The sequence below is a fragment of the Poecilia reticulata genome, chromosome 8 (genome assembly GCF_904066995.2).
Source record: "Poecilia reticulata chromosome 8, P_reticulata-male-v2, whole genome shotgun sequence".
NCBI lineage: Eukaryota > Metazoa > Chordata > Actinopteri > Cyprinodontiformes > Poeciliidae > Poecilia > Poecilia reticulata.
Genome location: NC_088837.1, coordinates 19,825,883 through 19,840,625, shown reverse-complemented (window position 1 = coordinate 19,840,625; position 14,743 = coordinate 19,825,883).

Below are 14,743 nucleotides of genomic sequence, written 5' to 3'. Positions count from 1 at the left end.
AGTGCCAGCAACAACAATATACATTTTCAGGACATTTTACACCATAGTGTGCCACAAAAGGTAAGGTATTAATTATTTACTAACATATTCTGTACATTCTATATAGAATATGTCTAGTAGGCTAAAGAATCTTTGTACATCACAATCTTTTAAAATTAGGAGAAGGTATTATGCAGCTTTCAGAGAAGCCACTGACTCACTGGCAGGGAACCACCCCGGGCTTAGCCATGCTAAGCAGATGCACCAGTAGGACCAAGATCATGAATAAAATTGCAGTTTGTTACTCCTGGGAATAACAAAACCCACCAATTATTATGATTCATTTCACATCTTTGAGCACATTTTTCTCACCTATTAAAATAAGACATCTAAAAATAAAAAAATCAACATTTGCAAACAGTTACAAATTGTTTTACGTTTTTGAATTAATATCAATCTTAGCATGCATTTGCACACATGAATACAATAACATCATTGTAGAATAATGTAACAGCCTGGATGGCCATGGGCTACAAGAGTAGCTGAAAAGTTAATTATTTAAAAGAAATCAAATGAAAAAAATGGACTCAAACTTTATTTAAAATTATTATCAATGATAACACTGATATTTGTCATATTGTGCACGATTGAAGAAGGGTCAAAATGTAGACAGTCACTTCAGAGAGTCATGTAATGAAAGGACAGAAAACAAACAGAGCGCATGAACAGAAAAATAGGAAGTGGAACTGCTGGTGTTGCATCAGACTTTCAGACCTCACAGGTCTTCTGGTTCTGGTCTGCTCTGCATCACCAGAACCAGAACCAAACATAGAGAAACAGCATTCAGCTTCTATGCACCACAAATCTGGAACAAACTTCCAGATAGCTGCAAAACAGCCAAAACACTGACTGCCTTTAAATCTTGACTAAAAACCCACCTGTTTAGATTTGCTTTTGAAACATGATCACTGAAACATTCAAATAAATAATTAGAATAAATAAATTAAGAAAATGAATAAAACATAAACACAATATGAGACATTGTGTCTCAATGACATTGCCTTTGTTGAAAAAGTTAAGCTAACAAATAATTAGAAGAACAAATTTTAAGATTGACTCTTGTTGAGACTGAGGCAGTAGTAAAGTTTTACTTTAAGTCAAGCAATAAAGGAAATAAACTCCAAGTATATTATTTGCTTTGAATGTCCTATTTTCTTTAGGTTTCTCCCTTTCTGATTGTTTTTTTAAATAATGTGAACCAGCTTTCAAGTTCTTTATGTGCCAGGACTTATTTATTTTATTTGTTCTTTCTTTTTAATAAAAAGAAGCAAACAACCACTGACAATCTTTAAAATCACAAAATAAAAGGATTTATGTTTCAGCTGTCTGAAATTAAAACTAAATCAAAATGTGTTACATAAAATATGCGAAGTTAATTATTGAAAGACCTATTTGGAATGAAAATCTCATATTTCAATAACTGCCTACACTGCATATCTATTACCATTTCACTAATTGCGCTACAATTTCTAAAAGAAAATATGTTATTTCTTCATTCACTCTTATGATAATTCCCGTGAAACAATTTCTACAAATTCAAACTAATCACACATGGAGAGAACAAAGAAAACAAGAGAGGATGTGGGCTGTTTTTAGCCAACAACAACAACAAACACCATAATCTCTCTCACATCTGGAAGAGTCCAAATCCTAGCAGGGAGGCGCCCCAGGCTGAGCCTTGCTGAGCGACTTGCCCCAGCAGGACCAATACCACCACAAACAGCAAGCGAGATCCCAGTGAGATCACATGTGGAGAGAAGGTCACAGAACATAGTGAACCAGCCCGAACCAACGGCATCCTTCTCCCTGTCTGAAACCACCACTTGTAGAGCTGACCCTGCTTCACATTCTGGGCACCTCCCGGTTGAACCATCCCTGTCTTGACTTATCATTGTCATGTTTTCGCTTTGTGAACTCATGTTTATCCAAATAAAATAGAAGCCTTTCAAGATTCTTCAGCTAGATTCATCTCGGTAATCATCTGTTGCAAGGCATAATCTGAATCGCTGTCCGCAAGGACAAACAGGTCACTAATCAGTTACAGGGGGATTCAGTCATTGCAGTCAATTAGAGTCACTCGTTCACCTAAAATACATTTGCAAACCAGAACATTTTATTAATACTGTTTGTACAATCCATCCTCAAACTTTTGTCTTCTTAGTGGTGACTGAAAGATGTTAGCATAAGATACTTTAAGCTGCAAGATGAACCTTCCACTAACTGAAGTTGTTTGTCCAGCTCAGTACACCGCACAGGGGGCACTTTGTGAGGAGATAGCTAACACTTGTAAAGAGTTCTGCCTTTCAACTAACTGCTGAATTATATTTGTTTTGTAACAGGACACATTATCCTGCAGAAATAGACCACAAACATAAGGAAATGCCATTTCTACTTATATAAAGATATCCCACTCTAGAAAACTAGTTTAAAGAAAAGTGTACGGTATATCCATATGAATTAAAATATTTGGATTTCTTCAGCAAATGTAAATATCATGTTTTTATACCTCTCAGTATATTGCTTTTTATCACTAAGCACAAGCAGCGTCAAAGGAGAGGAGAACCTGCTCCACTCTCATTCGCACCAGAATTTCTTTTTATGCTCCGACTTGACCAAATTCCAGTCTGTTTTTCATCAAAGAAGGAAGAAATCTTAAGGTCAACTGTGTTCGGCTTTATTAAATGTAAATGTGGAAAAGTTCTCCTTGTTCCAGGGCGCAGTTGTGTAATGAAGTGTCAGGATGCTGCACACTGACGGGGAAGAGATGAGCATCCACTCAAACATAAGCCATGCTGATGCTTGAGTGCTATACACCCAATCAACCATCCCTGCTTTTTTTCATAAGCCATTTGAGACAGGTGCTGTTGTGTGCTATGTCATGGGACTGAATGGCATTTTAAACTGAACTCGCCACTCTTACCTGCAACTGCATTGTGTCTCCTGAGCATCCGCTTTCCCATTTAGCGCCTGACAATATCCAAGCTTTCTATTCATTTCCCTTCTTTCAGGGAGGAGGAAATGAATCACAGGCCTGTCAAGGAGAGGCACAGGAGCAATAACAGAGGTGTGTGAGAAAAAGAAACTTTGATATGTGAGGTTTACTTACTTTTTATTTCTTGCAGACCCTTGGGGCATGTTGCGGGACATCACACTGCAAAAATCTGGCCACTAAAGCTAACAGACCTGCAGGTGTAATTTCATCTGCCCATCTTTTCCCTTCGTGGTTCCACCTGCCTTCCGCTTTCACTCTAACTTTCTGTTTTTATCACCTGCTATTCTTTCTCACCAGCTGCCTGACAGTCTGTCCCATGTCACCTCCTTTTACATCACAGAACACATGCAGCAGATTCTTTGCTGCAGTTTTAGTCAACAGACATTATCTCAACAATCATTTACTCATGTATGTACACCAAAACAAATGGGGGCGTATTTTTAACTAACTGCAAAAATCAGTGACATGCACACACTTAACAAAACACACATACCTGTTTTCTGCAGGATGTTACAGCAGATTATGCAGCAATATGCTGTAATATGTCATGTGACAGAAACAATGACTCACATCACTGATCAACTAAACTGAAGAAAATAAGAATGGATTTTAAAAAAAAAAAGTTGCATTATATCTAAATATTTAATAAGTGTAGAATACTGTGATAACACGTTAGTGAAAACCTTTCCTTGGTGACCACATAAAGTCAGGACCATCCAGTATACTACATTTAATTTTTCTGGGAGGCATCAAGATGTTCATCAGATAAACCACTTCCAAACATTTTACTATTTTTGTCAACTGACACAGCCTAAAATATGACTTTTTGACTTTACACCACTCACTTACTTTTTCTGTCCACGGAAGTTATTGCACATCCCATTTGTTACCACATGGATTATGCCAAGAGTAGTGATTAAACTCCCATTTAGAAGGTGCTGAGACATAAAATAGATACAAAATACCACAAATCCCAAACAGATAGGAGGAGAAATAAACAAGAAGTATGCTAGTTGTAAATAGATCTGCTGTATTTCTTGAATATCTTTTGTACTGCTTTATCTCTGCACTGCATTCGAAAAGCAGATAGCACTAAATACATGCAGGCACAAAAACTTCCATCAAGGCCTACAGCCAAAAACAAAGTGCAGAAGAGATGCATAAAAATTTGACCTCAAAGGAAACTTTAGGTACTGACAAGATTGAAGGACTTCTCCAACTCTCACAGGCTATTTGTTTCACACCAAATGCAGTCACACCAAAGTTTGAGATACCAAAGCTTTTGGTTTGACCCTAAAAAACACTGATATTTACAAATATAAGCAAAATGCAGTTTCTCCCTTTTACATAGGACTATATGACTTGGAAACAACTACCCTGTCGTCCTGTTTCTGGTTTTGTCTGTATCGCTGGCTCTGATGCCGCTGATCTTTTCCTTGATGACACTTCATAGATTCTCTGTAGGGTTTAGGTCAGGTCAGTTCACTGGCTAATCAAGCACAGTGGCACCTGATTTTAGTGGTAGGGTCATTAAACGAGGTAGCAAGTCCTGCTGGAAAATAAAATCTGCATCTCCATGAAGCATGTCAGCAGAGGAAATGTGTGAAACGTCAGTGTGTGTGTCGTACATGTGTAATCAAACATGTTGGGGATATAAAAAGAGACAGCAATGGGTGTGCGCCACCTGCCTGCTTCGGGATGTGTGAGGGTAGGGCACAGCTCATCACTGTCTCACATCACCATTTGTCTTATCATTGTTATGTTGGCTGTACATAGTAATCTGGGAAATTTCTGAAATCTTCATAAAGACATCCAAAATAACAGAAGAGTGACAGAAAGAGTCAATATTGGTTTGATAACCTGGCACGCTGAAACACTGGTCATCCTGATGTAGCATGTGATGCAAAGTGTTAGTATTACTTTCATGTAATATCTGTATTCTCCCAACTAAATGTATAAAATCCACAGATGATCATTAAATTAAACCAACCCTTAGAGAAATCTAGCCAGTGTTAGCCATTTGCATCAGGAAATTCTCTAGAAATGTAGACCCCCCCGCCCCCCCAATCAATTGTATTAGTGGGTAAATATTCTCTTGTGCTTTAAGGCCTAAAACAAATTACATCTAAACTTGCCTCTGCTTTACATTGCACTCAGACCCTAATGGCGTGTTGGTTTTATAATGGAGGCTTTTGCTTCACATTGTCAAGATCTCACCTCTGTGATGAAACGGGTATTTTAAGGTCTGCCATCTGCACATGTGCCAAGACGGTGCGGGAGTCCTACTGGCTGCCTGTGGATCAATCTGAGATTATTCCCCTGGTCCCTTTTCTTAGAAGGATGGTCTGTCAGGCACATTTACTCATGCACGCACACACTCCCTCTTTCTGTCACTCTCACACATACACATGGGCAAATACTTAATGATTTTTCTGAAGTGAACAAAACAATTAAGTAAAGCCTTCAGCATCAAAGTCTTTTAGTTAAAGCGCAGAGGCCTAAAGGGACATGTAGTGGAAGCTGAAGAAAGTCAAAGAAATAAAAGAAAATTATGGCGTTAGAAGGCACTGGGTGTTCTTTTAGTCTCAAGAGTCTGATTATCTATTATGGATAGCTATATATTCCTTGAACCCTTTTATTATCTGATACGACCAGCTAGCTGTAGGGGCTGAAGTCTAATGCAGCTTCCATATTTGATGTGAGAGGCAATGTGTCTTTCTTAATGGAAAGATTATTGGCTTGCTTTTGTTTTGAATTAAAAAAAAAACAATTATTGACTAAAATATGTAGCATCAGTTCATTCTTTACATCCCCATTTTTAATTAAAAATAAAAAATAATGTAGCAAAGTTGTCAGATTATCATTTCACACCTGGACACCCCAAAGATCATTTCTCAGGACATGATCGATTTTCTGTGTTTTTGAAAAATACGTTAGGTCCTTTTCAGCAGGTCATTCAGCAAGCAATTCTTATCTTACAAACTATTTAACAAAAACTGTGCAAAGAGATAAAGAGAAGCAACAATTAAAATGTGGCAAATTAGTGCAATACTTTATTCAATTTGACACTGTAGGCAACCCACAATCCCGAATTAAGGTGCTAAAACTTTCAAGGAAAAATACTTGTTTTGTACACAATCTGGTGAGGCAGTGAAAAAAGTCAGAACCCAAGAGTAGGAAGAAAATTGACCAATGGTCTATTGTTGCATAGAAGTTTACACCTAGAACTCCAAATTTGTCGACCTAAAATCAAGATCTTGCTTTAAAAGTGATACACTGCTGAATGTATACCTGGGAACATCCCAAAGATTCCTCACTGGGTTGAACGTTTACTACTGTAGTAGATAATACATGTGTGAAAATGATGTTTCATGCTCCGATAACCTCTCCTTTACTATCTGAGCCATTGAGAAATAATGTGACGCTGCTCCTACTACTATAACACATGCTTGTTAATTTGTTTGTTGTTTTTTTTACATAGATATGCACAGCTAACACTGCTGTGATGTAAAATGAAAGACTCGGAAACTGACCTGCAGTTGATGCAGAAGACTGTCCAAATCTGTATGTGTCTATTGGTTTATCTTGAAATGACCACAATCATAAATTACCTCAGCACCACATTTCCTCCTCAAACCACATATCAACCAATTAATATTTATTATAGGCTTTTTCCCAGTCCAGACCATCTGTCTACTTGTTGAAACATGGATTTGCTTGGCAGTTGCTCTTTGTAAATGACTAATCTGTTGATTACACCACCAAAGAAATTGAATAAAAAAATCGAAACGCATGCAGAAATTTTATTTTATCAAGATGAACTGCTTTTCAGATTAGTAAGTTTGCAGTAGTTACAATTGTATTCAAATGTTTTTGTGAGATGGAAATTCCTGAATTCATTAATGGTGTTTGCCAAAAAAAATTGCCCGATTTAATTTAAAAATGCCTTAAAAAAACTATGCTAAGAGATAGATGCATAGTCTTTACAATGCATAGATGAAGAGCACCTATTGCTCTTTGAGTCAAGGGGGCTCAGCACTGCCCCCTATCAGTGGGGCACAGTACTCTCGGCCTCGCCTATTCGTTTTCACTGCAGAATTTATGGCAGCTCAGAAAGACCAAATATGTCAAGTACCCTCGTTAAATATATCAGATGGAGTCAAACATGTATATATGGTGATATGAAGAGAGACGGCAATGGGAATGCACCTCCTGCCTGCATAAATCAGTGTTTCTGACAGCGCCCCCCCAGGGTGAGGCACAGCTCATCACTGCCTCACCTGCCCCCCCCTGACTGTACGTCAGTGAGAAGCAGGGTACATAAGTTGCCAGTCCATCAGGTGGGAACCTCGTAAACTGGTAATATTAAAAATGTTTATGAGTCATTTCACAATGGAATTTCACACGTTTGTGTTATAAAAGTTAATTTAAAACAAAATCATTCTTTTGGATACTTACATACCCTTGTATAACATTAAACTAATCTTTTCATGTTTTAGGTTTTATGTTTGCATAGGTCAGCCATGTGTTTTTGCTCTTCATAAATGGCAGGGAATTGTTTTGTTACTTTCTTCAAATTTAATACACGATTACAAAGCCGTAAAATTTTACACAATGCATACAATTTGTGAAAGCCTAGAAGATGATCTGATTAAATGGGTCTTCTACATGACTCAAAGCGAACCAGTTAGTTACAAGGCTTAACGACAAAAAAGTCAAAGCTTTTTGTAGTTACTATGACAAAGCACCGAGCCAAAAGATGTGTGTAAGCAAGTAAACCTACAAACCTGACTAATTTACACACATTCTGTCCAGAAGAAGAATGACAAAGATGGAAGGATATCTGTGTTGTTTGTAGAAGTCATTCCAACCAAATACTTACAGCCTTCTGAATATGAAGAAATGTAGTTATTTTTCTTGCATTTAGCAAAGGGAAATATTTTTTAATCCTAACTGACTGAAACAGAAAAAGTCAAAATGACTTTATGAATCTTAGACTGTAAAATAGTTGTAATGTCTGCGACTAAACTTCAACTAAGCTTAAGGTTTTAGCTCTAAATGTCCGGTTGGGTTAAAGCAACTCTTACATGAAGATGAGGTGATGATTACATGCTCTGATGTTATAGAAACCAGCTTTTAAGATTGTTGGGAATCTGCAGCAGGAAGTGGTGAAGTAGCAAATTTTTTAAAAGAAATGTAATTAGTCATTCATTTTGCTTGGAGCATACATTTTACGCAAGAAAAGCAGAGATAAGTCTAGTTGCCTAGCTACTTCCTGTTGACCAAGAAGGCAATTAAATTCCCTTAATTTCTAAATGAACTTTTAAGATGTTGAAGACAAAAGAGAACATTTCTATCACCTGCGAACTAAAAGTGCATTAGAGACAAGGACAAGCATTGCGCGGATAAGCCGAAACCCTGATTCCAGTTTTTCCGGTGGAGTAGCCCTGCAGCATAAATCCCAAAGGACGAGCTGTTAATCTACAACAAGAGAACACTTTTCTTTTACAAGTCTCCCAAAAGTAAACAAGGAAAAAAAAGATATGTAATTTAACATTGCTAAAGAAACTGCAGAATGTTTCTCAGGTCCAGGAAGACACATTTGGATTGTAAATAAAAACAAACAAAAGTAAGTTTTGCTCTTTTTGAAGGTGGGGGAGTTTGCTCATGGCAATCTAGTTTTGTATTAGCAGGGGATAAGATTCTAATTTCTGACATATTGCATTTTTTTTCTTTTGCTGCATAATTACATATTTATTTTTGTCAGACTCAGCCTCCGACTGGTTCCTACAACTATTGGTTCTACAAGCTGAAAGAAAGGGGAAAAACACTCAGAAAGAATCCGATACAACTTAAATTCAAAGATTTAGTCAGAAAAGATGCAAGAGACATCCATGTGTTTTTTCCTGACGGTATAACAAACAATCTGAAAGGCGGCCCAATAAAACAACAATAAAGCCAGGTTTCAGCTGGCTGAACACCCACAATAACACAATATCTAATAATTTCAGATCAGGAGGAAATGTGTTGATTAATCTCCCAGTCTTATGCTTTTTGTGTGATAATCTCTTTCAAACACGGTGTAGGTTTTGCAAATCTCGTCTTCCCTCTTGTTCTTGAGAAGTAGAAAAAGCACAGCATTCATAAATAGGAAATTGCTATTTACCAGCGATTTTGGGGTATGTTTTGAATCTCTGTCGGCAATACTTTTTTTTTTTTAAAAGTGTGCCTTTTCTAAATGCATTTCCACTATCTCAGAAAACATGTTTATCTCTGATGTGCATTCTGGTTACAACATAGCGCCATCTGATTACGGCACAGTTTCATCAGTCGTGTTGATTTGTCTTCTTAAGCAAAAAAAGAATAAAAAAAAGAAGCTTTCCTCATCTCAATCTGTGGTTAAGAAAACCAACAGGAATTTTTTTTTTTTTTTTTTTACATTTCTGCTTGATTGCAAATCAGAAAGTTTCTCCTCTCAGGGCAGACGAAATAAAAAAAAAAGTGTTCCTCAGACCTCCACAAGACGCAATTTCAGAGCAGAACAGACTTTGCGCTCACTGTGCATCCTCCATGTTTGCAGTTGCTGTGACACTTTGAGAAGCAAACCAAAAGTAGGAAGAGTTGAATTGAACAGAGGCATCTGTAACTCACAGTGAAGGCATGCTTACAGCAAGAGCACACACCGTACAGGCCGTCTCAGCACTGCTCTTCATAAACATGCTGCGGGTAATATATGGTAACTCAAAAAAAGAAATCTTTGTTGGTTCTGTGGAAATGCTGAGAAAAAGAACTTCACTTTCAGCTGAGTTTTGAGCAGCGCTCTGCACATTCTGTGTATTTGTTTCACAATGTTCAAGCCTGTTGGATCGATTTTAAATTAATGGCATGGAAGTGGAGTTTTTATGGAGGCTCACATACTGTTGGTATTGATGAGACATTTTATCCATACAGTTTATTTTATGAGTCAATAGTGCTTTTGACCTCAAAGTGTCTGTTGGTTCCCTGGAATATTCAGCTCACAACACCAACCGTGTTCATGAATGTAGAAGGAAGGATGAGCAAGACCAGCAGTTTTCTGCATTTTACTCCGTTTCAGGAACCGCTGAGCAAACTGTCCTTAGAATGATTGTTAGAGAAATAAATGAAGATTTTAAAGTTGAAGCGGTTAGGGTGTTACTCATTAAGGAGTTGCTACCCACCTGCAGAAAACACTTGCAACAGATTTTTTTTGGCTTATTTAACAACTGTGATGAGAATTGTCACTACAGAATCCTTTTTGACACTTTTGGTTTCCTCCTTTTTTATATTTTGAAGCTGATCTTGCAATCTGTTAATATTTGACACTGTTAATTGGGAATATTTGAAATTCCTTTTGTTTTAGGATAACGATCAGATGCGTAAACACCTTTTAATTTAGCTGGAGAGGATGGATTTGGAGATAAAGAGAGAGAAAAAGTGAGAAGAAGAAGAGAGAGAGAAACAAACAAGGAGAAAAAAGTACAGTTTTGTTTACTGGAAAAATTCTGAATATTCATTTGGTAAGACATTTGAACGTCAAAGAAAGGATTTAATTCTTAAACAGCTTATGGTTATTCTGGCATATTTTTTTTCTTCTGCTCTTCAATTCTTTTGCTAGTTCAAAGATCCCTCAAAAGACAGATGAATACACAGACCCAGAACGCACATTAGTGCCAACATTGGTGGCATCTCCCAGCTGTGACTGGAGTTGACCTGGGCTGACCCTAAATTCACACTAACAGAAGAGTTAAGTCCTGTTCTTATATGAAGAGGGATTGAAATAACACTCCAAATTATCTTAAAGGGAGCCAAAAACTTTTCTGATGCTGCATCTTTCATGTAGTTGAGAATAAAAGCTGTGCTCTCCTGTGCTCCACGTTCCCCTCTGGGACACAGCAGCACCTCAGGGGACTGTACGCTCTCCATTTCCTTTCCCTCTGTACACTTCAGACTTTCCGCACAAGTCAGAGTTCTTTCATCTGCAGAAATACTGAGATGACTCCGCAGTCATCAGGTGTGTCAGAGATGGACAAGAAGCCGAGCACAGAGAGCTGGTCGACCATTTTGTGCCATGGTGCAGAAGTAATATTTTTTTTATTAAATGTGAACAAAACAAAGGAGATGATTGTTCACGTCAAAAGAAAAGGGATTTGGTCAAACACTGTTTCCATCATAAGAGAAGAGGTGGAGGAGTCTGAGGAGTGTAAGTACCTCGGGGTTCACCTGGAAAACTGACTGAACTGGAGACGCAACTGTGAAACATCTGCAAGAAGAGACAGAGCACACCATACCTTTTGAGTAGAACAAGATGCTGCATATATTCTCTAGGTCTGCTATAAAGAGTGCAAAGAAGGATTCTTCATAAAATCGAGAAAATTATGGAAAATTATTGCATGAGCTTTGAAAGCATTCAGTCAGAGGCTTCTTCAGCATCTCTGTAATACAGACAGCTACAGGAGATCCTTCCTGCTAATAGCTTTCAGCCTCTAAAGCAATTATTTGAAGAATCTTGGATAATATGAATTGCAACAACATTTAATTTTCATTTGGGATTAATGAAGCATTTTTAAATGAATTATAAGCTCATAATAAAAAATGTAATAAAGTTTTTAAAAGATCCTTATTCTAATGAGACACTGGGAATGTATTAGAAATATCCTTGATCCAGAAGAATTGTCAAATGTTCAAAAGAAATTAAGAAAAATAGGAGAGGTATAATTTTTTTTGGTCAATGCTAAACTGTCATCAAATGACTTTCAAGGAGTTTAGTTTTTCATGTCTGCTTGAACTCTTAGTCTTGCAATGTTGCCAAAGTAGTCTCCAGATGTAAGACGGGGAGCAAAAACACAGGTTGTGAGGAAATTGTAAAAAAAAAAAAAAAAAAAAGCAGCAAGGAAAAAAAAAATCCATATCCATGGTTGGCTGCATCTGTCTCTCCTGTCGCTCTAAATTCGCCGTCAGTCAAAACGAAAATGTCACACCTTTCATATGTTCACTCAGAGCTAAGAACTTTTAATTGCTTGGGTAGAATATAGTTCAAGGCTGCAATAAAGTTAGAATGAGTGGAGCCAGGTGAGGGGGCAATGAAGGAGCTCTGCAATAAATCTGATAAATGATGCTAAGACACACAACAGAAAGACCTCCGCCACTTTCAGTCTCCTCAGTAAACCTCCTCAGTACCTGCTGCCCCTGCAACACCACCTACCCACCCTAACACCCAGCCAGCCCTCTGTCTCCTCTCTGGAGGACCAGGCGATTCTTATTGAGCACTTGTCTGTTTACAGATCAGCGCTTCCCATCGGGTTTTGGATCAATGGGATTATATTTCCCATAAAGCGGGATGGAGCTGGGGAGGGTGGGGCATCAGGGGCAGCCCAGGTTGTGTAGCGTGAGTGAAAAGCAGAGGATTAAGCCTTATAAACACTGAATGACAGCGGCAGGCGGATGCAATGGTTGGAGGAGAAAGTAGGGATGATGAGAAAATTGGGGGAACTGAAAAAGCAAAAAAAGCGAATGGCAGATGGGATGGAGGATGAGGAGCTCATTGATCTCCTGTCTGTCTTCTCTTCAGAGGATCAGTAGCAAACAGAGGCCTTGGTGTTTATCATTTAGTCAATGCGAGGATGAGGACGCTCTGTTTGGGGATATGGAAATGAGCCGCTAACTGTGCAATACAGCATGTTTGCACAATGCAGGTATTTTCCCAAAACGTCTTTGAAGGGTGTCGCGAACGCAAAGGACAAAAGTCAGGGTGCTTTTCAGAAATCTGAAGCTTGGAGGGGGAAAAAAAGTGTTTACAGAAAATTAAGCAGGACAAAGGAAGCCGAGCGATCAGGACAAAACATAAATAAAAAAATACAGTATCTGTTTCCATTCCATTCTTTTGACACATTCTTGAAAATCAAAAAAGCCGTTTGTGTTTTTCCCCCGAAGAATTTCTTCCTGCACTGAAATCAGAATGTTTTTGAGGTGCTTGTAAAGTTTGCATCCATTAGCTGCTGGTGTTTATGCCCATATGTAAATTTAAATCAGCAAGTGTTGGTTTTCAAATAATTACAAAATCAAGGTAAAATACTGCTAAAAAGGCCGCTGAGGGTCGAATGCAGAGATCTGAATGCCAAAATTAGGCGGCAAGTGTTTACATGAACAATAAGAAATGAATGTCGTTAATACATTTGTATTGTGAGTGATGAAAGGCCTGCGGTTCAATCATGAGAGATTACACAATTGGTATTTTGGAATAATAGAACACATTTTAAAACAGGCTCCGCTTTGGGACATACTGTACAGAGAAATGAACAAAGGGAGAAAATCTTTAATTACCTGCGGCTCCCTGGATTGAGCCCCTCACCAGTTTAAGTGGGTTTTAATCATTTTGATGTGCATTGTCTCAACTTGCCTCCGCAGTGTGTTTTCACTTCCTTGTCACCAAAAGGTGACACAAATGTATTCCTATTCCACACGGCGCTATTGATTTTTCTTAGGTGGGGGAATTAATCCGCGCTGAGCACAAATCATCTTTGAAGCAGGCGTTTATTCCCACTCTCACCTCCAGTGCAGCACCCTGGATGCGTTTTGTCGCGCGGTAATTTGAGCGGGTGGATGCGCTGGCATGCTCTGTCAACTTAAAGCCCTCGTCTTCAGCCTCGGCCTCTTAAAAACACACACACACACCGGCCTATATGAACACACAGCCTCATGCATCCACAGACACTGAAACACACACATGCACCCCCCCACACACACACACACACAGAGATTAATGTCAAGGACTTCTCTATTTGAATGCTAAAACATTAAATATGCAGATTAAAACCACATTTTTCCCTATGTCTACTTTGCAGTGGGATATTCTGCTGTCTTGCCCCTTTATTCCTCCTCTCATCTTAAAGTTGCACCAAATGTAATCCTCCTTAATAGATGCGTACTATTTACACTTATACCATAATCACTTAAACATTCATTTACAGAGCCATATTTGGTTGTTCGAGGCCCTGACAGCCGATTCATCAAAAAGTAAATGTGCAGAACCTCGCGCCCTCGGTAGCAATCAATCAATAGGCTCGTCTCCAGGCTACCATCAGCGCAGAAACATCTCAGACCAAAATTAATCACCGCGAAGTTTGCATAATCCCCGTCTACTTCCTCTCACCCATTACCCTACGTTTGAGAACCTTTACCTTTGAAGACCATTTTGATGACTGAAGAGATTAATCAGAATCTCCCGACCTCAAGGCTGATTGAATTATAAGAGTTTAAGCAGCGAATAGTGTGATATGTAACGTAGGAATGTTTTTATCCCACGATTACATCTGTAGCTAAAATGATTTTCGTGATTTTTATATCTCTGCTTTTGAGACACCGAGTAGGCTTCTGAATCACAAATCCTTGATTTGATATTTGACTAACTTAATCTTACATTATTGGCGTTCTCTCTAAAAAGTTTAAGGATTCGAATTTGGTTATAAATCATGTTTTAGATTGTTGTGGCTGCTAATAACTGTTGAAGGAGGTTATTAAAGTATGTTAATAACCAAATAATTTACAATTATATGGCAACTCAAGATGTGACAAAAGGAATTAAAGAGAGGATGATGAGACTCTAGTTGCTTTGTATTTCATTTCATTGCATTGTAGCAGTTTACCACAAGGATTTTATTTTTATTTGAATTAATATCATAGTTTTACATGTTT